The sequence below is a fragment of the Tamandua tetradactyla genome, chromosome 19, assembly GCF_023851605.1.
Source record: "Tamandua tetradactyla isolate mTamTet1 chromosome 19, mTamTet1.pri, whole genome shotgun sequence".
Taxonomy (NCBI): Eukaryota; Metazoa; Chordata; class Mammalia; order Pilosa; family Myrmecophagidae; genus Tamandua; species Tamandua tetradactyla.
In genome coordinates, this window is record NC_135345.1 from 22,455,117 (window position 1) to 22,480,864 (window position 25,748).

At 36.3% G+C, this 25,748-nt stretch overlaps 1 pseudogene; it reads left to right on the forward strand.

The window, feature by feature from the left end:
• Window positions 1–22,084: 22,084 nt before the first annotated feature.
• LOC143663508 (akirin-1-like) lies at window positions 22,085–23,338 on the forward strand (annotated as a pseudogene).
• Window positions 23,339–25,748: the final 2,410 nt, after the last annotated feature.

Sequence of the window (25,748 nt, forward strand, 5' to 3'; positions counted from 1 at the left end):
ACCTAATCAAAAGGCCCCATACACAAATGGGGGAGTCACTCTCCATGGAAACAACTTAATCAAAAAGATCCCACCAACAATATTGAATGAGGATTAAAGAACATAGCTTTTCTGGAGTACACTGTGGTTATGAACCAGCACATCATGCAAGGGTGTTGGTTTTTTTCAAATGCATTTTCTCTGTCTATGGACAAGGTCATATGATTTTTGCCATGTATTCTCTTGAGATAGCATATTACATTAATTGACTTTCAGACATGAAGCCAATTTTTCTTTCTTGGTCAAGTCTTGTATTAAAATTTTTAGCCTAGGCTCTTTTGATACAACAATGCTGAAATATATCAGTAATTCCAGAAAAGTGTTGCAATGTGGCGGAACTGATTCTATGATGCCTGGATTGTTGAATTTTTCCCAATGTGATGACAGGATGAACCTTGATAATCCAACTGTGACTAGAGATTAACTTTCTTACTTCTTCCGTCATCCTCATTTATTTTTTATCTTGGTAGCAATGAGTCTTCACCCCATATGAAAACATGATCATATTTAGAATCACCAGAGTTAAGAATATAAATCACACAAACTTCTGAGAAATTAGTCAAATTGTCTTCTAAAACTTCTTAAAAGAGGCCTTAAAATAATAAATTTGTAACCCATACCTCCATATTTGCAGTATTTAATTCTTATTCATGGAATAAAGTTCAAAAATGATTAACTCATTTATTTTGATTTTATTGCTTCATGCTAGAAATAATCTAGATTAGAACTAACTACCACAAATTCTTCAATTTCCTGTCATGGCTAGGACATAAAGTTACATGGAAAAAATCCTCTAATGGAATTCTAGGATGTCAGGTGTAGTAGCTATTGTTTCATTTGGTAAACTTTTTTGGCAGAAGGAAAACAATGAAGAAAAGAAAGAGGAAAAGGAGGAGAAGAGGAGGAGAAAGTAAGAACAAGGGATGAAGGAAAGAAAAAAGAGTAAAGGACACTACTTAACATTCAGAGATTAATTGTTCACTGATTGTTTTTTTGTCAGAGACAAATGATATAAAGCTACCATTGATTTTAAGGTCAGATTCAAACAAAACTCTAATAAGTCTACATTCTGTATGGATGAAGCTTTTAAGATGATATGATATATATATATATTTTTTTTTTTAGGTTTTAATGTATTATCAGAAAGGAGTAAAATTCTTGCAACCTATTTCCAAGATTTACATACTCGACTATGCTGACATTTACTTAAAAGTTTTATTATCTTTTCCCTCATTAAACAAACCATCTTTAAGCTTTCCAATTAGAAATTCAATTCTAACAATAAAAAGTTATGCCAAATAAATACTAAATAATTTTCAGATAATTTGTTCAAAAAGTAGGATAGTAACTTAGTATTCTAATTATGAGCAATTATAAACCTAAGAGCATTTCATTGTTCCAATCATGAGTGAGCAAATTAATTATGTGAACTAATCTATTAAGTAAGATTAATTGTGATTAGTGAAGCATTTATATTTTCCAGAGTCAATTTCTTTATATAACATTTTTAAAAAATGAAAATGTGTTAGAATATGTAAATTTATTTAATTTTTGAATTTTAGTTACTAGTTACTTGAAATCATTTTGAAATTATAGATTCTCAAGCTTTGCTGTTAATAGATGCATTAAGATTTGAGTTTTCCTTGTTACTCTTGGGCAATTGGCATTACCTGGTTATAAAAGGAAATCATACATTTATTAAAAAAGAAAATCTCCATTGAAAATAACATTTTCAGAAGTTCACTAAGATCAAAGGGCTAAGCTCAGCTCTTATGGTATTCACATTTTAGGATTATATAAATGGTCAATTTGCAAAACAATCTGTAAAAGTAAGATATGTACAATATGTGCATCTTTAAAATTATAAACAAAGTAAGATGGTCCCTGATAATATCCCTCATTTCAGAAAAAAACATTTGAGGCTTTAGGGCAATAACTTCGGGTAATAGTAGGGTTTTGAACCTTATTATATATTTTTAAGCCTATAATTTGTTTCAAATTTTCAGTGTAATAAATCTTGTAGACCATGAAATTAATTTTCTTTCTTTTATTTTTTTCTCCTTTTGGGAATGGAGGATAGTTCAGTTAGAAATTAGTGGTTCTTGCTGGAGAATGAAGGATGAAAGAAGAGATAAAAGGTTAAATAGGCATTTTCTGATTAATTTTAATCTTCACAAAACCAAAATTATATAAATAGAGGAAATGTGGTTTTCTAAATTATAAATTCTGAAGGATACTAACCCACTTTAAATTATTAGTCTGCATATTGTATGCTTTTGGTCTTTTATGCAATGAAAATTAGCTACTCTAGAATTGACTTCTGAATTAGGGCATAATTTAAATAACTTTATTTACAAACACCTTATGTAATTTTTTCAAGTGTTTTCTACTAATTTCTGTATTTATTTTACTTGAATGTTTTTTCTCTGACATCACAAACTCAACTTTCTGAGGTTAGATTACCTGATGATTTAGGGACATTTGTGGAAAGTAATATAGCTTTGTCATTAGAACTATGGACTTTACATATTATACTGTGTGGGTTCACATTTCAGTTTCATTCCATATGTGCTGTATAAGCTTGGTTGACTGCTTACCCTGTACAATCCTCTACTTTCTGATATGGGAAATGAGGATAATGGTAAAACCTATCACATGTAGCATTGTTTGAGGATATGAATACTTATTACATGTAAGGGGTTTAAAATAGTTTTTGGCACATAGAAAGCACCATGCAAATGTTAGCTATTATTTCTCTTTCTTCCTCCTCTTCCTTTGTCTTTTCTTCTTCTCCTCTTTTTATTCTTCTTCCTTCTTTGTAAGAAATGGAAGCATTTTCAAAGAAACTCAAGCAGAAGTGGAAGTCATATGCATTACTCAGTGTTCTAGAGAAACAGAGCCAAGAGGAGATATCTGTAAATATATGATTTACAGAACTTTCTCATGCAACCATGCAACCATGGGGATGCGAGAGTCCAAAATCCATAGGGCAGGTTGCGAGGCTAGTAACTTTGATGAAGTCCCTCAACAAACTCTACAGGAGAGGCTGGCTGGATGAAGAAGTAGTGAAAATTCTCTCTTCTCCCTTTAAAGTCTTTGGATTAAATCCAGCTGATTGAATTCTCTCATTTTGGAAGATACACCCTTAGTTGAAAGTAAATGTAGTCAGTCACAGATGCAATCAACTGACTGATGATTTATTAAACCAGCCTTCTGGTTTATTCACCAGCCATGAAATATTCTTGCAATAATGATTAGGCCAGTGCTTGCCTGACCAGACAACTGTACATCTCCTGGCCAAGTTGACACCTAAACCTAACCATCACATCCACCCCTATCAACTTGGCAGTATACACACCACCTTAAACCATACTTAATCTCTAAATAGAGCACAATAACTGACATATGTTTCACCTAACAATACTCAACTGATCTATGTACAACTGGAAACCCACTAAATCTCTCCAGAATAGGATGCAAGTCCTTAGGTTACATTCACTCTTAACCTTGATATCTTATAACTCAAATAATATAACATGAACAATACAACTTATGTGATATGATAACAAGAAAACAAGATATTTGCTTTGTGTACATATACAAACATAATCATAACAAAACAAAGAGGAAATGTTCATACCATCGCAGAACTCACTTCTGTAACTGGTCACTTGGTCATAGCTTATATTTATGACTACCTTCCTCTACTATCTATTCCATGTTCCCTTTACCCTTAGCAAGCGCTTCAGATGGCCATGGTTCTTTACCTGGTGGGGTGTATTAGGGGACTCTAGAGAAACAGAACCAACAGGAGATATCTGCAAATATAAGATTTATAAAGGTGTATCATGCAACCATAGGAATAGAAGAGTCCAAAATCCTTAGAGGAGGCTGTGAAGCTGGCAGATCTGATGAACAGTCTGGATGGACTCCCTAGGAGAGTGAAAAAGTCTCTCTTCTTCCTTAAAAGTCTTCAATTGACTGGATTATATCATTGATAGAGGATGCATCTTAGGTGATCACAAATGTAATTGGCCACAGCTGCAATCATCTGACTGATGATTTAATACACTAACCTTCCAGTTTATCAACCAGTCATGAAATATCCTTGCAGCATCAGTCAGGCCAGTGCTTGCCTGAACCAGACATCTGGGCATCATCACTTGCCCAAGTTGACACCAAAACCTAAACATCGCACAGAGTGATCCAAATCTTCACTTCTGAAGTTTCTGGGCCATTGGTAATCCTGCCTGGATTGGGTTGTGCAGTTTTCTATTGACTTTAATCATATCACATGGTAGTACTAAGAGATGCCCTAAGGGATCTCCTGAATTCCAAAAAAAAAAACTTTTTTACCTCCATTGTGCAGTTACAGTCCTATTTCCCCTTGATAGACAAGATCAATCACCCCAGACAGAACAGTAATCCATTTCCTTGCCTATTGATTCAGAGGCATAAGAAGCCCAAAGTGGCTAGGTGGCAGTGTTAACTTCAGTTCAATGGAATCATTGTTGTGTCTCCTGGTAGGAAAACTAATACTTTTTAAAAAATTTGTTTATTAATTAAAAAATAAAGAAACAAAATAAAACAACACACATAATCAGTAATTCACGATATCATCACTTAGTTGCATATTCATCATTTCTTAGAACATTTGCATTAATTCAGAAAAAAAATAAAAAGACAATAGAAAAAGAAATAAAACAAACACAGAAAAAAAAAAAAGATTATACCTACCTACCATACCTTTTACCCCTCGCTTTCATTGATCACTAGCATTTCAAACTAAATTTATTTTAGCATTTGTTCCCCCTATTATTTATTTTTATTCCATATGTTCTACTCCTTTGTTGACAAGGTAGACAAAAGGAGCATCAGACACAAGGTTTTCACAATCACACAGTCACATTGTGACAGCTGTATCATTATTCAAGCATCCTCAAGAAACATGGCTACTAGAACACAGCTCTACATTTTCAGGCAGTTCCCTCCAGCCTCTCCATTACATCTTGAATAACAAGATATCTACTTGATGCATAAGAATAACCTCCAGGATAACCTCTGAACTCTGTTTGGAATCTCTCAGCCATGGACACTTTGTCTCATTTCCCTCTTCCCCCTTTTGGTTGAGAAAGTTTTCTCAATCCCTTAATGCTAAGTCTCAGTTCATTCTAGGGTTTTTCTCAATCCCTTGATGCTGAGTCTCAGCTTATTCTGGGATTTCTGTCCGACGTTTCCAGGAAGGTCCACACCCCTAAGAGTCATGTCCCATATAGAGAGGGGTAGGGTGGTGAGACTGCTCATTGTATTGGCTGGAGAGAGAGGCCACATCTGAGCAACAAAAGAGGCTCTCTTGGGGGTGACTCTTAGGCCTAAATTTTAAGTAGACTTGACCTATCTTTTGTGGGGTTAAGTTTCATATGAACAAACCCCAAGACTGGGGGCTCAGCCTATAGCTTTGGTTGTCCACACTGCTTGTGAGAATATCAAGAATTCAACTTGGGGAAGTTGAATTTCTCCCCATTCTCACCACTCCCCGAAGGGGGCTTTGCAGATACTTTTCCACTCACTGATCGAATCACTCTGGGATTCATCGGGGCATCACTGTGGACAAACCAACAAAATCTCATGTCCTACCTGAGATTCCAAGTACTTATGGCATTCAATCAAACTATCTACATAAGTTATATTAAGAAATGCACTAGTCAAAATATAAATTTTGTAACAAATAAACATTTTTTGCTTTAGTCTCACACAAAAGGTGACATTTTAAAATATTAATTACCATCTATTTTCAGCACCCTGCAATAATGACATTCCTTTGTTCTTCCTCATGCAAAAACATTTTTAAAATTTGTACATTTAGTCACTATTATTATACACTCTAGGCATTCCTAGATTATACCATCTATCTTTCTTTCTGATTTCATTTATGTCCCCAGACCTCCTCCCTTTATCATTCTCACATGCAGCTTCATTCGAGGTTTTAACATAATTATATTACAGTAGGTAGTATTGTGCTTTCCATTTCTGAGTTTTTGTATCCAGTCCTGTTGCACAGTCTGTATCCCTTCAGCTACAATTACCCAATATCTTACCCTATTTCTATCTCCTGACGGTCTCTGTTACCAACGAACTATTCCAAGTTTATTCACTAATGTCAGTTCATATCAGTGAGACCATACAGTATTTGGTCTTTAGTTTTTGGCTAGTCTCACTCAGCATAATGTTCTCTAGGTCCATCCATGTTATTACATGCTTCATAAGTTTATTCTGTCTTAAAGCTGCATAATATTCCATCGTATGCATATACCACAGTTTGTTTAGCCACTCCTCTGTTGATGGACATTTTGGCTGTTTCCATTTCCTTGCAATTATAAAGAATGCTGCTATAAACATTGGTGTGCAAATGTCCATTTGTGTCTTTGCCCTTAAGTCCTCTGAGTAGATACCTAGCAGTGGTATTGCTGGGTCATATGGCAATTCTATATTCAGCTTTTTGAGGAACCACCAAACTGCCTTCCACAGCGGTTGCACCATTTGACATTCCCAGCAACAGTGAATAAGTGTGCCTCTTTCTCCACATCCTCTCCAGCACTTGTCATTTTCTGTGTTGTTGATAATGGCCATTCTGGTGAGTGTGAGATGATATCTCATTGTGGTTTTGATTTGCATTTCTCTAATGGCCAGGGACATTGAGCATCTCTCCATGTGCATTTTGGCCATTTGTATTTCTTCTTCTGAGAAGTGTCTATTCAAGTCTTTTTCCCATTTTGTAATTGGATTGGCTGTCTTTTTGTTGTTGAGTTGAACGATCTCTTTATAAATTCTTGATACTAGACCTTTATCTGATATGTCATTTCCAAATATTGTCTCCCATTGTGTAGGCTGTCTTTTTACTTTCTTGAGGAAGTTCTTTGATGCACAAAAGTGTTTAATTTTGAGGAGTTCCCATTTCTTTCTTTCTTTCTTCAGTGCTCTAGCTTTAGGTGTAAGGTCTATAAAACAACCTCCAATTATAAGATTTGTAAGATATTTCCCTACATTTTCCTCTAACTGTTTTATGGTCTTAGACCTGATGTTTAGATCTTTGATCCATTTTGAGTTAACTTTTGTATAGGGTGTGAGATACGGATCCTTTTTCATTCTTTTGCATATGGATATCCAATTCTCTAGGCACCATTTATTGAAGAGACTGTTCTGTCCCAGGTGAGTTGACTTGACTGCCTTATCAAAGATCAAATGTCCATAGATGAGAGAGGGTCTGTATCTGAACACTCTATTCGATTCCATTGGTCAATATATCTATCTTTATGCCAGTACCATGCTGTTTTGACCACTGTGGCTTCATAATATGCCTTAAAGTCAGGCAGCGTGAGACCTCCAGCTTCGTTTTTTTCCTCAAGATACTTTTAGCAATTTGGGGCACCCTGCCCTTCCAGATAAATTTGCTTATTGTTTTTTCTATTTCTGAAAAGTAAGTTGTTGGGATTTTGATTGGTATTGCGTTGAATCTGTAAATCAATTTAGGTAGAATTGACATCTAAACTATATTTAGTCTTCCAATCCATGAACACGGTATGCCCTTCCATATGTTTTGATCTTCTGTGATTTCTTTTAACAGTTTCTTGTAGTTTTCTTTGTGTAGGTCTTTTGTCTCTTTAGTTAAATTTATTCCTAAGTATTTTATTCTTTTAGTTGCAATTGTAAATGGAATTCATTTCTTGATTTCCCCTTCAGATTGTTCATTACCAGTGTATAGAAACACTACAGATTTTTGAATGTTGATCTTGTAACCTGCCACTTTGCTGTACTTTTTTATTAGCTCTAGTAGTTTTGCTGTGGATTTTTCAGGGTTTTCAACATATAGTATCATATCATCTGCAAACAGTGAGAGTTTTACTTCTTCCTTTCCAATTTTGATGCCTTGTATTTCTTTTTCTTGTCTAACTGCTCTGGCTAGAACTTCCAACACATTGTTGAATAACAGTGGTGATAGTGGACATCCATGTCTTTTTCCTGATCTTAGGGGGAAAGGAAAACCAATACTTTTTAAATTAAGATCTGTAGACCAGCAGTGCTTAAAGTTTTAGGGACAAGAAGCAAAAATTTTACTAATGGCTCACTAGGGGTGATAGTGAGTGGTGTCACTCCCATTTTCACCCCTTGATTCTTGGACCTATGTATCCTGACTGGAAAAACAGAACCATACAGTGGATGCTGATTCAGAACATGCACAGCCTCCTGGAGAACATTGCTACAGCACTGCTAGGTGTTGCCATCTGATTGGCATCATAATTGAGTCTTCAAAAGGCCGTTCTACCATTCTATGAATCCAGCCACCTGTGGATGATGGTGAACACAGTAAGACCAGAGAATTCCATGAGCATATGCCCACTCCTGCACATTTGCTGTGAAGTGGGCTCCTTGATCAGAAACAATGCTGTGTGGAATCCCATGACAGTGGATAAGGCATTCTGTAAGTCCATGGATGGTAGATTTGGCAGAAGCACTGAGTGCAGGGAAGGCAAACCCATGAATTCCATGGATCTTATGAGCATATGCCCATTCCTGTACATCATTTGCTGTGAAGTGGATTTCTTGATTAGAGGCAGTGGTTTTTTGAATGCCATGATAATGGGTAGTGCATTCTGTGAGTCCATGGATGGTAGTTTTAGAATAGGCCTTGAGGTCAGTGTATATGTGTATTCTCATTAGAAGAAAGAAAGAAAACACTTCCCATTCCATGATGAAGATGATCCAGTATAATGAACCTGCCAACAGGGATCAGGTTGAACACATCAGAGAATGGTGCCATACTGCGGACTAGGTGTTGGTCTCTACTGCTTGCAGTTTGGGCACACATCATTGACTTTAGCTAGGTCAGACTTGGTAATTGGATCTCTCTGTTGCTGAACTTATGCACAGTCTTCATCCTTATCCCCATGGCCACTTTGTTCATGAGCTGATTGTGCAATGACAGGACTGGTTGGGGAATGTGGCTGAATGGTATCCACAGAATGGGGTATTTTATATTATTAAAATCTTCCCCTGCTGAAGCTACCCTCTGGTGAGCATTGAAGTGGTCCATAAACACCATTATTTTTGAAGAATTTGAGCAGGATTGGTACTAATTCTTTCTGGAATGTTTGGGAGAATTCACATGTGAAGCAATATGGTCCTGGAATTTTTCCTTTGGGAGAGCTTCTTGATGACCGGTTCAATTTATTTACTTGTGATTGGTTTCTTGAGGTCATCTAGTTCTTCTCAAGTCAATGTTGGTTGCTCATGCCTTTCTAAGAAGTTGTCCATTTCGCCTACATTGTCTAGTTTATTAGCATAAAGCTGCTCAGAGTATCCTCTCATTATTTCCTTTATTTCTGTGGGGTCAGTGGTTATGTCTCCTCTTCCACTTCTGATTTTATTTATTTTCATCCTCTCTCTTCTTCTTTCTGGCAACCTCACTATGGGTCCATCAATCTTATTGATTTTCTCATAGAACCAACATCTGGTTTTGTTGATTTTCTCGATTTTTTTTCATGTTTTTTCAGTCTCATTTATTTCTACTCTAATCATCATTATTTCTTTCCTTTTGCTTTTTGGGGTTAATTTGCTGCTCTTTCTCTAGTTCTTCCAAGTGGACAGTTAATTCCTCGATTTTAGATCTTTCTTCTTTTTTGATATATGCATTTAGGGCAATAAATTTCCCTCTTAGCACTGCCTTTGCTGCATCCCATAAATTTTGATATATTGTGTTTTCACTTTCATTTGCCTCGAGACATTTACTGATTTCTCTTGTAATTTCTTCCTTGACCCATTGGTTGTTTAAGAGTATGTTGTTAAGCCTCCATATATTTGTGAATTTTCTGGCACTCTGCCTATTATTGATTTCCAGCTTCATTCCTTTATGATCTGAAAAAATGTTTGTATGATTTCAATCTTTTAAAATTTATTGAGACCTGCTTTGTGACCCAGCATATGGTCTATCCTTGAGAATGATCCATGAGCACTTGAGAAAAAGGTGTATACTGCTGTTGTGGAGTGTAATGTTCTGTAAATGTCTATTAAGTCTAGCTCATTTATTGTATTGTTCAAGTTCTCTGTTTCTTTATTGATCCTCTGTCTAGATGTTCTGTCTGTTGATGAAAGTGTGGAATTGAAGTATCCAACTATTATGGTACATGTGTCTTTTTTCTCTTTTCAGTGTTTGACATATATTTTGGAGCATTCTGGCTTGGTGCATAAATATTGATGATCATTATGTCTTTGTGTTGAATTGTTCCTTTTATTAATACATAGTGTCTTTCTTTGTCTCTTTTAACTGTTTTACATTTGAAGTCTAATTTGTTCCATATTAGTATAACTACTCCTGCTCTTTTCTGATTGTTATTTGCATGAAATATTTTTTCCCAACCTTTCAATTTCAACCTATGTTTATCCTTGAGTCTAAGATGTGTTTCCTGTAAACTGCATATAGATGGGTCCTGTTTTTAATCCATTCTGCCAATTCATGTCTTTTGATTGGGGAGTTTAATCCATTAACATTTAGTATTATTACTGTATGGGCAGTACTTTCTTCTACCATTTTGCCTTTTGGATTTTATATGTCATATCTAAATTTTCTTCTTTATACCTTTACTAATAGTCTTTATTTCTATACTCTTCTCTACACCTCTCTCCCCTGTCTCTTCTTATCTGTCTCTAGTGCTTCCTTTAGTATTTCTTGCAGAGTTAGTCTCTTTGTCACAAATTCTCTCAGTGAATTTTTGTCTGTAAACATTTTAATTTCTTCCTCATTATTGAAGGACAATTTGCTGGATATAGAATTCTTGGTTGGCAGTTTTTCTCCTTTAGTATCTTAAGTATATCATCCCACTGTCTTCTCACCTCCATGGTTTCTGCTGAGAAATCTATGCATAGTCTTATTGAGCTTCCCTTGTATGTGGTGGATTTTTTTTCTCTTGCTGCTTTCAAGATTCTCTCTTTCTCTTTGACATCTGACATTCTGATTAGTAAGTGTCTTGGAATACATCTGTTTGGAACTAGTTTATTTAGGGTATGCTGCACTTCTCGGATCTGTAATTTTAAGTCTTTCATAAGAGTTGGGAAATTTTCAGTGATAATTTCCTCCATTAGTTTATCTCCTCCTTTTCCCTTCTCTTCTCCTTCTGGAACACCCACAACATGTATATTCATGTGCTTCATGTTGTCATTCAATTCCCTGAGTCCCTGCTCATATTTTTTCCATTCTTTTCCCTGTATTTTCTTTTTCTGTCAAATTTCAGATGTTCCATCCTCCAGTTCACTAATCATATCTTCTGCCTCTTGAAATCTGACATTGTAGGTTTCCATTGTTTTTTTCATCTCTTCTACTGTGTCTTTCTTTCCCATAAGTTCTGTGATTTGTTTTTCAGATTTTCAATTTCTTCTTTTCATTCATTCCTTGCCTTCTTTATATCCTCCCTCAATTCATTTATTTGATTTTTGATGAGGTTTCCCATGTCTGTTCGAACATTCTGAATTCATTGTTTTGACTACTGACTCTCATTTGAATTGTTGGTTTGTTCCATTGACTAAGCCATTTCTTCAATTTTCCTAGTATGATTCATTTATTTTTGCTGGTGGCTAGGCTTATAATTACCTTAATTAGTTTATTCTGGAGATTGTTTTCACTTTTTTTTCCCTAGCATTTTCTTGCTGGGTGACTTTGTCATCTATCTGTACTTTGACATTCCAATCAGCTTATTCTAGCCCTGTAGCTTAGGTTTTGTTTAATAGATCTGAATTTTTCAGTTCTTGTTTTTTTCTGTTTTTTTGCCCTGCTTGTATTGTGCCTTTTCCCCACCACTTAGAAGGATCTACTTAGGCATTATAGACCCAAGTCAGATTTTCCCAGACCAAACTGGTCTCTTCTCAGGAGGAAAGAGTCACCTGTGCTAGTTTTCCCTGATGGTGAGACCTAGCAGATTAAAAGCTTTTCCTATGAAGTCTCTGGACTTTGAATTTTCCCTGTCCTCCCCAAAATGTGCCACTTTTCTGCCTGCAGGTCCCACCAACATAAGGTGATATGGTATCTTTAACTTTAGCAGACTCTCTCTGCTGCGGGTATGGTGGAGACAGAGGGAAGGTTGTAGGCTGGCTTTAATAGCTTCAATTTTCCAGACCCTGGTGTCTTAACTCCTTGAGGGAAGGAATTCCACCTGAACTGGGCCCCACCCCTCTCCTGGGGAAGGCACGGGCTCTAGAGAAGCTCTCAAACAAACTCAACTCTGCCTATGCCTGGGGCAGTGGAGTCCAAGAAGCCTTGCAGCTGTATCCAAAGAGTAATTGAGCTATAGAAACACAGCCACAAAAGAGAAAAAGAAAAATCCTTTTTAGAGCAGGACCCTGTTCCTTGGGTTTGCCAGTGAAGAGCTTAAGTTGGTACGTTGCTCATATATCTTAAGGTCCTTTGTGTCCCCTCCTTTCCTACAGGGCCCAGACCTTTTCAAATCCAAAAAAAAAAAAACCCTCTCTTTTTTTTCTTTTTCTGTCAGCCTTGCCCCCTCTGTGCCATGGGAAAAATCAGGGTCCTCTGCTTTAACTTAAGGTACAGCTGTCTGGGGGCCTATTTTTAGTAGTCAGAATTTGTTAATTAATTCCACAGATTGAAGCTTGATTGCACTCAGCCCCTCCTGCTAGTAAAGTCTCTTTCCTTTCCCCTCTGGGAAGCAGCCTGTGGGAGAGGGGCACTGGCTGCCACTGCTTGGGTGACTTACAGTTCTTGGGGGGGCTTGTAGCCGGTCCAGCTGGTCCAGACTGGGGTACACTGTGTGTCTGGTCACTGATGTGGCCCCAGCAGTTGTTCTGTACTGTTCCTGGCTATTTACTTGCTGCTCTGGAGGACGAACTGAATCCTACTCCTCACTAAGCCACCATCTTGCCACCTCACAAACACCACTATTTTCCCCCTGAATGGTTTCATTATGTAAGTGATTATACATACATATTAAATATTTTTTGTATTTAGGTTGTAATAAAGATATGTACTTTAAACCCTATAGCAACCAATATTAAAAATTATAACAGAGATAATACTGCTAAACCAATAATTGAGATAAAATCAGTATTAAAATAAACTCCATTCAAAATGAAGGTAAGAGAAAGGATAAAAGTACAGATGGAAAGAAGAAAAAAACAAATAGGTAGTAAAATAAGTCAAATGATATCTCTACTTACATCAAATGAAATGCTCAATACACTGCAATTAAAAGACAGAGATTACCTGGCAGATGAAAAAAAAAAGGCCTTATTATTTTCTATCTATAGGAAATTGGGTTTGCACCTGAGGACAGATAAATTGAAAGGAAAGGATGACAAGAGATATGGCATGCAAACATTAAGATTAGAAAGTAGGAGAAGCTATATTAATATCACATAAAATAGACTTTAGAATAAGGAATTCTGCTAGGTATAAAGAGTGACAGTTCATAATGATAATAAAGGTGTTCATCCATCAAAAAAGAGTATATATCTCAATGAGTACATACCCCAAACAGCTTTAAAGTGCATATAGCAAAAACTTTAAAATGAAAGTAGAAGTATACAAATCCACAGTTATAATTGAAGCTTCCAGTGATCTGTTCCTACTGGTTGAAAGAATATACTGGTAGAAAATCAGTAAGGATATAGAAGCTTTGAACTACTAACTATTATTATACAAATTAACCTAATGACATTTGTGGAAGACCTTATCTAAGAAAAGCAAAACACACATTCTGTTTAAGTGTACAGAGAGCATTCACTAAGATGAAACATACGCTGGTCTAGAAAATAAGTATCAATAAATTTTAACAGGTTGAAATCATACATAATATCTTCTCTGATCACAGAGGTATTTTAATTTAGAAATCAGTAAAAGAAAGACATCTGGAAAATCCCCAAATATTTGGTAATTCAACCCATGGGTTAAGGAATAAATTGCAAAAGAAATTAGAAATATTTTGAATGGAATTAAAATGAAAGTAAACTCAGAAAGACATGCATAGTTAATATACTTATTATTATATAATACAGTTATTAAAAAGTAGAAAGATTTCAAATCAGTGAACTAATCATCCAACTTAATAATCTAGAAAAAAACAAATTAAACCCACAGTAAGTAGAAGACAAGAAATAGTAAAGATAGAGAAGAAATCAATTTTTAAAAAGTAGAAAAAATGATCAAGTCCAAAGGTTCATTCTTTGAAAAATAAATAGATAAAATTGACAAACCTCTAGCTAGATTGATCAAGAAAAAAGAGAGACAACATAAAAAACATTTGTATAATTATTTTGTTAGCTGTGGAAAAAACATTTGACATAATTCAGTACCCTTTTATGATTAAAAAATATCAGCAAATTTGGAATAGAAACACTAGATTTTTGAGTGATTATACTCAAGTTCTTTTAAAAATTTTATTGTTTCTCTAATCTTAAATTCTTTTTCAAAACTACTTAATCATTTTTTATAATCTTTTATTCTTTCCCTATGTTCATCATTTTCTTTTCTGTAAGCTTATCAAAGATGCTTATTATATATTCTTTATCTGATAATTCTGTCATCTGAAGCTCTTAAAGTTTTCATTGTGCTTATGTTGATTCTTATTTGGGTTTATGTTGACTCTTGTTTGTGTTGTCTTGTGGGATTTTCAATACCGATCCATTTCTATTGGGCCTTTATCTAGAGTGCTGTTAAATTGGCTTGCTTTGAAAAAAAGCCCCAACTTGTGGTGTTTGCCCATTTGTGTAGTGTAAAAAATCCACAATAATAAAATTCAAACAATTAATGTCACATTGTTGTCTCTGTAAGCAGAGTTGGGAATAGATGTACACAAATAGCTCACACAAATAAGTACAAACCAGCTCTAGCACAGCACTGCCTTTATCTGTAGAAATCCTAATAGATCTGGATCCCCTTAGAGGGAATTTGCCTTTGCTTTTGTTAGGTACCTGGAACTGCCCTCAGTTTAAAACCACTTTAAAATTGATTTCTTGGCTTTTTCCTTTTTTTCTTTTTTTGGAGCATACAGATAGTTTAAAATTGGGCCATCAAATCCATTTGAGGACTGGCTTCTGTTGACAAGTTCTCCAAGATGTCTTTCTCAATGTTTCCTTTCCTCAAAGTCATACATGGTTTCTCTGTTATATTCCTTTGCAGCACTGATATCTTTCTATCCAAGTTCCTAGTCAGGGCACAACTCTTTACAGTTTTAGTTTTATTCAGCATCTCTTTTCAAATCACCTAGTTTGAGAAGGCCCAAGGCTTTGTCTCAGCCATTAAAACTCAAGACTCTTGCTGTATGAAAGTCAACCAGTCCCTTGGGGCAGCTCCTACTTTAGCACCTGCTTACTACCCTAGAATCATTCTGGGCTCCTTCTCTTCTCAAAATTTTCTATTCTCTTATGAGCTTACCTATACATTTAAAGTATGTTTTAAAGAAATGTTTTATAGAGTATTTGTACATGGTTTATAATGGGGTGGGGTTCAGGATCTGTACCTGCAATATTGCTGGAAACTGAATTCCAATTTTAAATTAAAATGTTAAATTTTTTAATTTCTAAAATTTTCTTCTTTTTGCACAGGTATAAGAAAGACAGTGTCTATATTTTAGAACCACACATACTCTCTGAGACCAAAGGAAGAAAGGTTTATTTGGTCTGGAACTGAAATTTCCTATAGTGCGGAATCTAACCCAACTTATCTGTATAGGTCATGTGAACAACTGAAACACAGGGAGCCCAGAATAAGAAAGAAGACCTATAATCCTGTATAGATTGTAATGCTTGGATATATCCTCGAGCATATTAAGTAGATAATAAAAAATACTGGTGAAGTCCCCTGAGGGATGAGAGAAAGAATACAGAACTATTGAACCTTACCATCAGGGAATCCCCTAATACTGCATCAAACTTTGGGGACACCCAAATCAATAGGTCATGACCCTCAATCCTGAGGCTTACTTGTGTGAAACTTATGTTTCGGAGGTAGCGGAGAAGCTTAGACTACCTATAAGCATGCCTAAGAGTTACTTATGGAGGACCTCTTTTGTTGCTCAAATGTGGCCTCACTTTCTCTAAGCCAACTCTGCAAGTGAAATCATTGTCCTCCCCTCAACATGGGACATGACATCCAGATGTGAAAGTCTCCCTGGCAACATGAGAGATGACTCCCAGGGATGAATCCAGACTTGGTACCATGGGATCAGCAATTGATCCAAATGGAGGAAATTGACCAAATGGGGGAAAAGGAGTGTAACTAATAAAGTATCAGTGGCAGAGAGAGTTCAAATAGAATTGAGAGGCTACTCTGGAGGTTGCTCTTATGTAAGCTTCAGTTAGACCTTGCTACATGTCATAACCTGCCAACCCCCAACCAGGACCATTCCAGCCAATTCCAAAGAACACCTAGGGCAATTTGTAAGATTCCACAAGGGTTCCATGCACTAGAATAAATTTCCAGAAACCTAAAACCTCCAGATAAGTCCTAAAACCTACAGGGCCCAGCCTCTCCAGAATCAGATAGTTCCATCTCTCTACCCCATATTAATGACAGACCCTTCCAATATGCAAAAGTTAGAATGGCCATAGCCCAAATACCCCTAAAGAGAGGAATGGAAAGATCAAAGGTGACGGTGGAGTTATTCAGTGAATATAGGATTTAACAAATGAGTATGAATGCTGAATCACTAAATTGATATCTCTTTTAATCTCCAGTGTGTTACAGCAGCTAGAAGTAAAAGCCTAAAATTTTGGAAATGTAACACATGTCAAACTCTAAAATATGTTTTACAACTAATTGTGGTGCTGTGCTTTGAAATTTATTGTTTTTTTGTATATATGTTATTTTTCACAAAAAAAGAAGGGGAAAAAGTCAATTGTGATGATAAAAAATATTTAAGCCTTCTAGCCTCCTATATTTTGGAGCAGCTAGGAAGAAAACTCTGAGATGATGGTATGATAGCCCTTGACAAACTCTGGAATGTGTTCTGTAACTACTTGTTGAAGAGTCCTTTTGAAAACTATTGCTTTTTTTATTTCTTTGCTTTGTGTTTATGTTATACTATTCAATAAAACAGTTTTTAAAAAGTACATTGCCATAAAACTGTTTAAAAATGGGGAAAAAAAATAAAGGACATTACTGTGACATATGAAATAAAACTGAGATACAGACTAACCTTAAATCAATGTTAAATTTCTTCAACTTGATAACTATACTTAAAGTGGATCATAACTGAATATCTTGTTCTTAGGAAACACACATGCAATATTCAGTATTCAATGAGCATGATGTTTATACACAACCATATTCAAGTGTTCAGAAAATGTATTGATAAAGACAGTGGATCTAAAGATAGATATAATATGGCAAATGTAGCAGCATATTGAGATTGTTGTATCTGGGGAGATAGGGGTATGCTGGAGTTCTGTATATGAGGTTTGCATTATTTTTGTAACTGTCCTGTAAATTTGAAAGAATTTCAAAATAAAAAAGTTTTTAAAAGAAAAAAAATTATCTTTTTTCCCCCAGTTATCTATTTCTGAGTAATAAATAGTTGAAACTTAGTTGCTTATAAAACAATCAAATTATTATAATAATGATCTGTGGGTTAAGAATTTGGGTGATTTTTCTGCCCTACACAGTACCAACCAGATTCACTTGGTGGTATTAGTTGAAGGCTGGTCCGTTCTGGAGGGTCCAAGAGGACTTCACTCACATGTTTGTAACCTTGATAGGCACAGCTAGAGGTCTGGGCTCAACTGATTTGTCCTTTCTTTCCAGGTAGTCTCAGGGCTTGTTTTCATATCTCTCCAGCAAAGTTATCATTCTTACAAGGTAGCCCAGGGCTCTAAGGTTCAAGTTTTCCAAGAGACAAAGGATGGACGCTTCCAATTTTCTATGTGTGGAAATCAGCATGTTGTGACTTCTATCATATTCTATTGCTCAAAGCAGTCTTGGAACCCACCCAGATTCCAGAAGCCCTACTCTTAATAGGAGGCATGTCAAAGAATTAGTGGACTTTTTTAACCTACATTACTGGATTAAGACTCTAAGCCTTTCGTAATAGACTCCACCAATTCTAATTATATTTGTTGTTGTCAAAACAGAAACCAGATTAAATTGTTGACAACTTTCATAGAAATAATGAACTCAACTACCAATTTTGATGGTCATATCACAATGGTGTTGATTCTTTTATTCAGATAACACATATAGATTACAAATTGCTTTGCCTACTTTATATGGAATAACAGAAAATATGGATTTTCTAAATAATTGATATTATGTTACCCACATAAAACAATTAAAAGAAATTATTGTTTTAATCAGCATGAGGTTGTAAAATATCTTTTTAGTTTTTTTCAATAGATATGAAAGATGATTAATTTATGACAAATATTTGTATTTGATACTTAATTTTCACTATATTGAAATGATTTTAACATTAGCTAAGAAATATTCCAGTCAACATTTCATGAAAATTTAGCAATTTCTTAATATAAGAAAGAGAAATTGAGGCAATTAATAAAATTTTACTTATCTTTATATTTTTGGAACAATATTTGGACACAGGTTTTTCCCACCTAAGAAATCATTATTTGAAAGAAAAGTTAGACACAAATAGCCAAAACTTGAAAAAGAGTAAATTTGGAGGACTCACACTCCATTTGATAGAGCTACTTTAACAAATGCCACACAATCGGTTGGCTTAAGCAACTGTGTTAGTTAGATTCAGTTGTCAACTTGGCCAGGTGAGCATGCCTAGTCTTGTTGCTGCGGACATAAGCCAATGGTACATGAACCTCATCTGTTGCCAATCGCATCTGCAGTCAGCTAGGAGGCGTGTCTGCTGCAATGAGTGACATTTGACTTAATTGGCTGGTGCTTAAATGAGAGAGCGCAATGTAGCACGTCCTAAGCAGCTCGGCATTCCTCATCTCAGCACTTGCAGCTCAGCCCAGGCCTTTGGAGATGCAGAAAGAAGTCACCCCGGGGAAAGTTGTTGGAACCCAGGGGCCTGGAGAGAAGACCAGCAGAGACCATCCTGTGCCTTCCACGTAAGAAAGAACCTCAGTGGAAAGTTAGCTGCTTTTCCTCTGAAGAACCAACAAAATAAAAACCCTTTTATTAAAAGCCAATCCATCTCTGGTGTGTTGCATTCTGGCAGCTAGCAAACTAGAACAGCAACAAATATTTATTATCTCATGATTTTGAAAGCTAGTGGTTCAAAATCAAGATGTCAGCAAAGCCATGGTTTTTCCATGGGGTTTATAGCATTCTGGTAATCACAGTCCTCTGTCATGTGACAATGTCTCGAGTCTCCTTCTGTGGCTTTCTTTGACTTCAAACATCTGCATCTTCTGGCTTTTTCTAGTTTCTACATATGAATTTCCTCTCTTTATAAGTCCTCCAGCAATATGGATTAGGACCCACTCTGATTCAATTTAGTCATGCCTTAACTAATAATATCATATTTAAAAGGTTCTATTTACAAATTGATTCATTACCCACATGAACATGGATCAACATTAAGAGCATGTCTTTTGTTGGGGTACATGATTCGATTTAGCACAGAGAATTCAGAAAAAACCCCACATATCTATGGCCAGTTGATGCTTGACAAGTGTGACAAGTCCATGCAATGGGAAAAGAAGTCTCTTCAATAGAAGGTACTGGGAAAACGGGATTTCCATATGCAAAGAGTGAAGTAGGACTCCAACTCACATGATATACAAAAATGAACTCAAAATGGATCAGATGTTATGAACTGTGGCAGAAACTGTTAATGTCCACAAAAATTTGCCTTTCTTTTCATCCATAGTAAGAACATTGTAGCCAAGGTCATGGCTAGATTATATTTCCCAGCCCCCATTCCACTAAGAGCTATCTATGCATGATCTTTTTCCCATTGCAATGTTAGAAAATGAAAGCCCTCTTCTGGACTGGGGCTTTTAAGAGAAAGCATGTGCCTCCTTTGTATTCTCTTTTTCTACTACTAGCTGACTGGAATGGCTAGACAAAAGCAACACTGGAAGCCTTATGTTGAAGAGGGTAGAGTCACCATTAACTTGGGTCTCTAAATAACCGTGGAGCAAAGCTGCCTGCTGACATAGAATAGTCACGTTTTACTGGTTCATGAACAAGAAATAAACACCTTCATTTTTATTTCATGCAATTGTTGGGTGTTTTATTATAAGGAGCTTAGACTTTTTCCTGATTCAAGAACATTGCCCTTTGATATATCTCAGTGATAACTGGAATGCTTGGGTTATACAGTGTAAAAATGGAAATACAATTTCCTAATTTGTGTTTTGCCTGTATTATGTACCGCAATATCGTTGGAGATAGAAGGCAATTTGCAGATCTTCTAATCTCACCATGTCACTGAAAAGATGAAGAAGCCAGAACAGAGGACAGTCAAATAAGTTTCTTTGGCCACAAAATGGTCAGTGTCATGTTTTGGACCCAATTGGGCCTAGCCTAGTTTCTGCAGATGAGATTGTCCAAATGGGAAAGACCCTGTTAATTACTGTTAGAAATGCTGGTAGGAAATAGAGGAGGCACAAAACATGGAACCCAGTTGACAGGTAGTGATTTTACATAACAGTTGGCCTAAAGTCCACTGTATAATAGGTGGGTGCCCCAATGGGAATCAAAACAGAACAAAACAAAAAAACAGGTGATTTTATAAATCAAGAGGCAATTAATTTGAAAGATATTTGAATATCACTGCATGCCAGGTGCTAAAGCACTGGTGAGACCAAGATAGTTCAAGAATTAGACAGCCTGAGCGTGATCAACAAAAAAGTCAACAGGAATAGAGAGTCCCAGCTACTGGCTAGTTAGCAAGAGTATGCAGAGTGCTAGTCTTAGCAGTACCAGGATGTTGGGATTCTTTCCAAGATGAAGAGTTGAGTGCAAAAAACAAGGTTGAGATCAGGCTCTGATCAGAGTAACCAATATTAGGAATAAAGCATAAACCCCAGTATTGGACCTGGATACAAGAACATAAAGATGAAGAGACTGAGTTCCCTAATTTGTTAAAGTTTCTTAAATCTTTCAGGGTTTGATCAGAGCCTCACCAAAGTGTAAGTGAAGAAATTGAGAACTTGGCAATTAGTTTGTCACTGGGTCACTGGAAGATGAGAGTTGACTAAGGAAAGTAAACAGTAGATATCAATGAGCAGCAGCAGGTGGTAAAGAGTAACCAAATGGATATGCAAAAAAAACATTATACCAACACAGACAGCAAGTGGGTGATTCCTAAGCTTGTTTATGTAGATGGTAAAAGTGACCTCATTATTTCAGAGATTACAAAGTTAAAAGCCAACAGAGGTGAGGCAGCTAAAACAAATTATGATGTGGAGCAAGTTTTAAAACATAATGTCATTAGGATGCCTGTCTTTCATTTGGGAGACCCTGGTTCAATTTCCAGACCATTCACCCCCCCCCCCCCAAAAAAAAAAACATTACGACAAGAAGCAGGAAATACAACAGAGAGTGGAAGAAACAGACTGGAAGTGGATCATGGAAGCTTCAAACAAAAAGAGTAGATGCAACTGAGCTTCACTGAAATGAGGCCGAGCCTCATGGAAGGGAGTGGAGAAAGAGATGTAAAGAACGATTATGGTGGGTTCTGACACTGTCTTCCTTATTAGCTAGGGCTCTGAAGTGTTGACTCTCCAACATTTCCATTTGCTTTAAGGCAATGCTTCTTAAAAGTGAATGGAGCTGAGAGATTCAGAGAATAAAGGGACAGATCCCACTTGCTTACAACTCTGGAGGATGGTAGAGATTGGAAGAGAACTCCACAAGTGCTGAATTGAAAAAAAAGGGAAAATATCAGGTAAGAAACTTCTGTCTCAGGCCTGCCCAGCCACTTCCCTATCCTTACTTGGTCCTGTGCAGCTTGGGACTTTTGAGAGAGAGTGGCCCAGATCTCGCAAGGGAGAGTGGTGACAGAACCCCATGAATATCCAGGCACAGGGACCCAAGTCCATCATACCTGGGATGGTACGATGCTGAGCTCCTCTGCTTGGCCCCACACTGGGCCTTAGGCTCCTGGATGCTGAGCTGCCACTACCTCCACTTCAGACACAGATCCCCCAAAGACCCAAATCAGCTGGCTCTGCCCAGTAGCAAATAATGCTTTCCAATTCTGGAGCAAAATTTCAGAACATAAACTAGAATATAGTTGTCACCAGAGATGGCGATATTTAGAAGTTGTTATTAATTAGAGTGAAGCTTGTACTTTGGAAAGTAATCCTCATGCCTCAGCACTCACAGCACCTAGTTCTCCAGGTACCTCCTGGATGAAGAAGGACCAGCCCACCTTTACCCTCTCTCAAGTTGGAATAATATGTGAGCAGGTTTTTATATTATGAAGATAACATTTGTGAGTCTGAGCAAATCCTCAATATCAAACTAGCAGAACTGTATGCATCTACTTTTTTTTAATTTAAAATTTTTTATTGAGAAAAATCTTCACACCCATAATTTCTATACATAGTGTACATACAATCAATGGTTCATAATATCATCACATAGTTGTGTATTCATCACCATGATCATTTTTAGAACATTTGCATTACTCCAGAAAAAGGAATAGAAAGAAAAAAGAAAAAAACTTACACATACTATATACCTTACCCTTCCCTCTCATTGACCACTAGTGTTTTCATCTACCCAATTTATTTGACCCTTTTCCACCCTATTATTTATTTATGTATTTTTATTCATATTTTTTACTCATCTCTCCATACCCTGGAAATAAGGAACATCACACACAAGGTTCTCACAATCACATAGTCACATTGTAAATATATATCTTTATATAATCATCTTCAAGAATCTAGGCTACTGGAACATAGCTCAACAGTTTCAGTGGTACTTCCCTCTAGCCACTCCAATAAACCATAAACTAAAAAGGGATATTCATATAATGCATAAGAACAACCTCCAGGATAACCTCTCGACTCTGTTTGAAATCTCTCAGCCACTGAAACTTTATTTTTTCCTCATTTCTCTCTTCCTCCTTTTGGTCAAGAAAGCTTTCTCAATCTCTTGATGCCAGGTCCTGGCTTATCCCAAGTTTCTGTCCCACATTGCCAGGGAGATTTACACCCTTTGGAAGTCATGTCCCACATAGGAGGGACGGCAGTGAGTTCACATTCTGAGTTGGCTTACAGAGAAAGGAGACTATATGTATCTTTTATGAAATTCACACATAATCAGATTATGGAAGAATATGGGACAAGATCAACAAGTTACATATCCTGATGGTTTCTTGCATATCTGAATACCAAGTTTGACCTTAAGAGATGGCTGCTATACCACTTTTTGCAACTGGTTTTATATCACGATTCAATCCCAACTTTGCATCCTGAGAACACTTAATCATCTCTGCAGGGCCATTTTGTAAAACTTGAAAGACATTCAAATTTCCTGATTGCCACAAACATATCTTTCTTTCTTGCTCAGCCAATAAACAGCTGTGCCATACTGTGATAGATTTTCTAAACAAAAAACGTGGAGGAGTAGTTTAGCCAAATATGCCTCCATAACATCAATACATGGAGTTTTCTCAAGCACACTGTAAGAAGTGTGTGTCTGAGTGTGTGTATATGTATGTATGTATATTTCATTATTATTCAGAATTTTGGCTGTGAACTTGATACATGACAATTATTGTTGAAAACATTTACTTGGTCTATAGAAGATTATTAATATTTTGTGATCATATAAGTTGTGATTGTGGATTGTTTTATGTGTGGGTATTATTGTTAAATACAGGGACACAATATGAGTGATAAATTAGGATGAACAGAATATGAATCACAACTTGGGATGACATTAGATGTGATGGACACTAGATTATGATATAATGAAGGTATGTTTTCTGGGTCTACAAGTGTGTAGCAAGCAATTAGAATGGAGGCTGGGCCATCTGGCACATGGACTCTGCCTAGCCATATTAGAAAAACACTTTGACTCCAAACCTTAAAATACCCACATGGAGTGTGTGCTTATCTCATTCATACAATCAAAGATCTCAGTGGACACTAAACCTTCCTAGGGAAAAGATCTCAGCTAGAGCAGGAGCATCAGGATTTGTTTCATACATTGCATAGGTGAGTATCTAACAGGCAAAACCCAATGGCACTGCTACTTGGACAGAATTTTGGATCCTTTATTCAGGGTTCTCCAAATTCTTTTCTTTTTTTTAAATTTTTAAAATTAATTTTTAATTAAAAAAATGACAACAAAAAACACAAATATTCTTAACATATGATAATTCCATTCACATATATAATCAGTAATTCACAATATCATCACATAGTTGTATATTCATCATCATGATAATTTCTTAGAACATTTGCATCAATTCAGAAAAAGAAATAAAAGACAACAGAAAAAAATTCTACATACCATACCCCTTACCCCTCCCTTTCTTTGTTAAATGAATTTATTTTTTATTTATGATACATTACTACATACAAACACAAACATTCTTATCATATGATCCTTCCATTCTTGTTATATAATCAATAACTCACACTATCATCACATAGTTTTATATTCATCATCATGATCATTTCTTAGAACATCTGCATCAATTCAGAAAAAGCAATAAAAAGAAGGCAGAAAAAAATTCATACTTACCCTACCCCTTATCCCTCCCCTTCACTGATCACCAGCATTTCAATCTACTAAATTTATTTTAATGTTTGTTCCCCTTATTATTTATTTTTAATCCATATGTTTTACTTGTCCATCGATAAGGTAGACAAAAGGAGTATCACACACAAGGCTTTCACAACCACACAGTCACACTGCGACAGCCATGCCATCATACAATTATCCTCAAGAAACATGGCTACCAGAGCATAGCTCCACATTTTCAGACAGTTCCCTCCAACCTCTCCATTATATCTTGACCAAAAATGTGATATCTATTTAATGCATAAGAATAACCTCCAGGATAACCTCTCAACGCTGTTTGGAATCTCTCAGCCACTGACTTTATTTTGTCTCATTTCGCTCTTCCCCCTTTTGGTCTAGAAGATTTTCTCAATCCCTTGATGTTGAGTTCCAGCTAATTCTAGGATTTCTGTCCCACATTGCCAGGAAGGTCCACACCCCTGGGAGTCATGTATCAGATAGAGGGCAGTGAGTTTGCTTGCTGTGTCATCCAGGAGAGAAAGGACACATCTGAACAACAGAAGAGGTTTATTCTGAAGATTGTTTTTCCTTTTTTTTCCCCTAGCATTTTGTTGCTGGATGACTTTGTTGTCTATCTGTTCTTTGACATTCAGTTCAGCTTATTCTAGTCCTCTAGCTTAGGTTTTGTTTAATAGATCAGAATTTTTCAGTTCTTGTTTTTTTATTTCTTGCCCTGTTTGCATTGTGCCTTTTCCCCACCCCTTAGGAGGGTCTACTTAAGTATTATAGATCCTAGTCAGATTTCCCCAGACCTAACTGGTCACATCTCAGGTGGAAAGAGTCATCTACATCAGTTTCCCCTGAGGGTGAGACCCAGAAGATTAAAAGCCTTTCCTATGAAGTCTCTGGACTCTGCATTTTTCCTATCATGCCCAATATGTGATGCTTCTCTGCCTGCGGGTCCCACCAGCATAAGGTGATGAGGTACCTTTAAGTTCAGCAGACTCTCTCTGCTGGGGGCATGGTA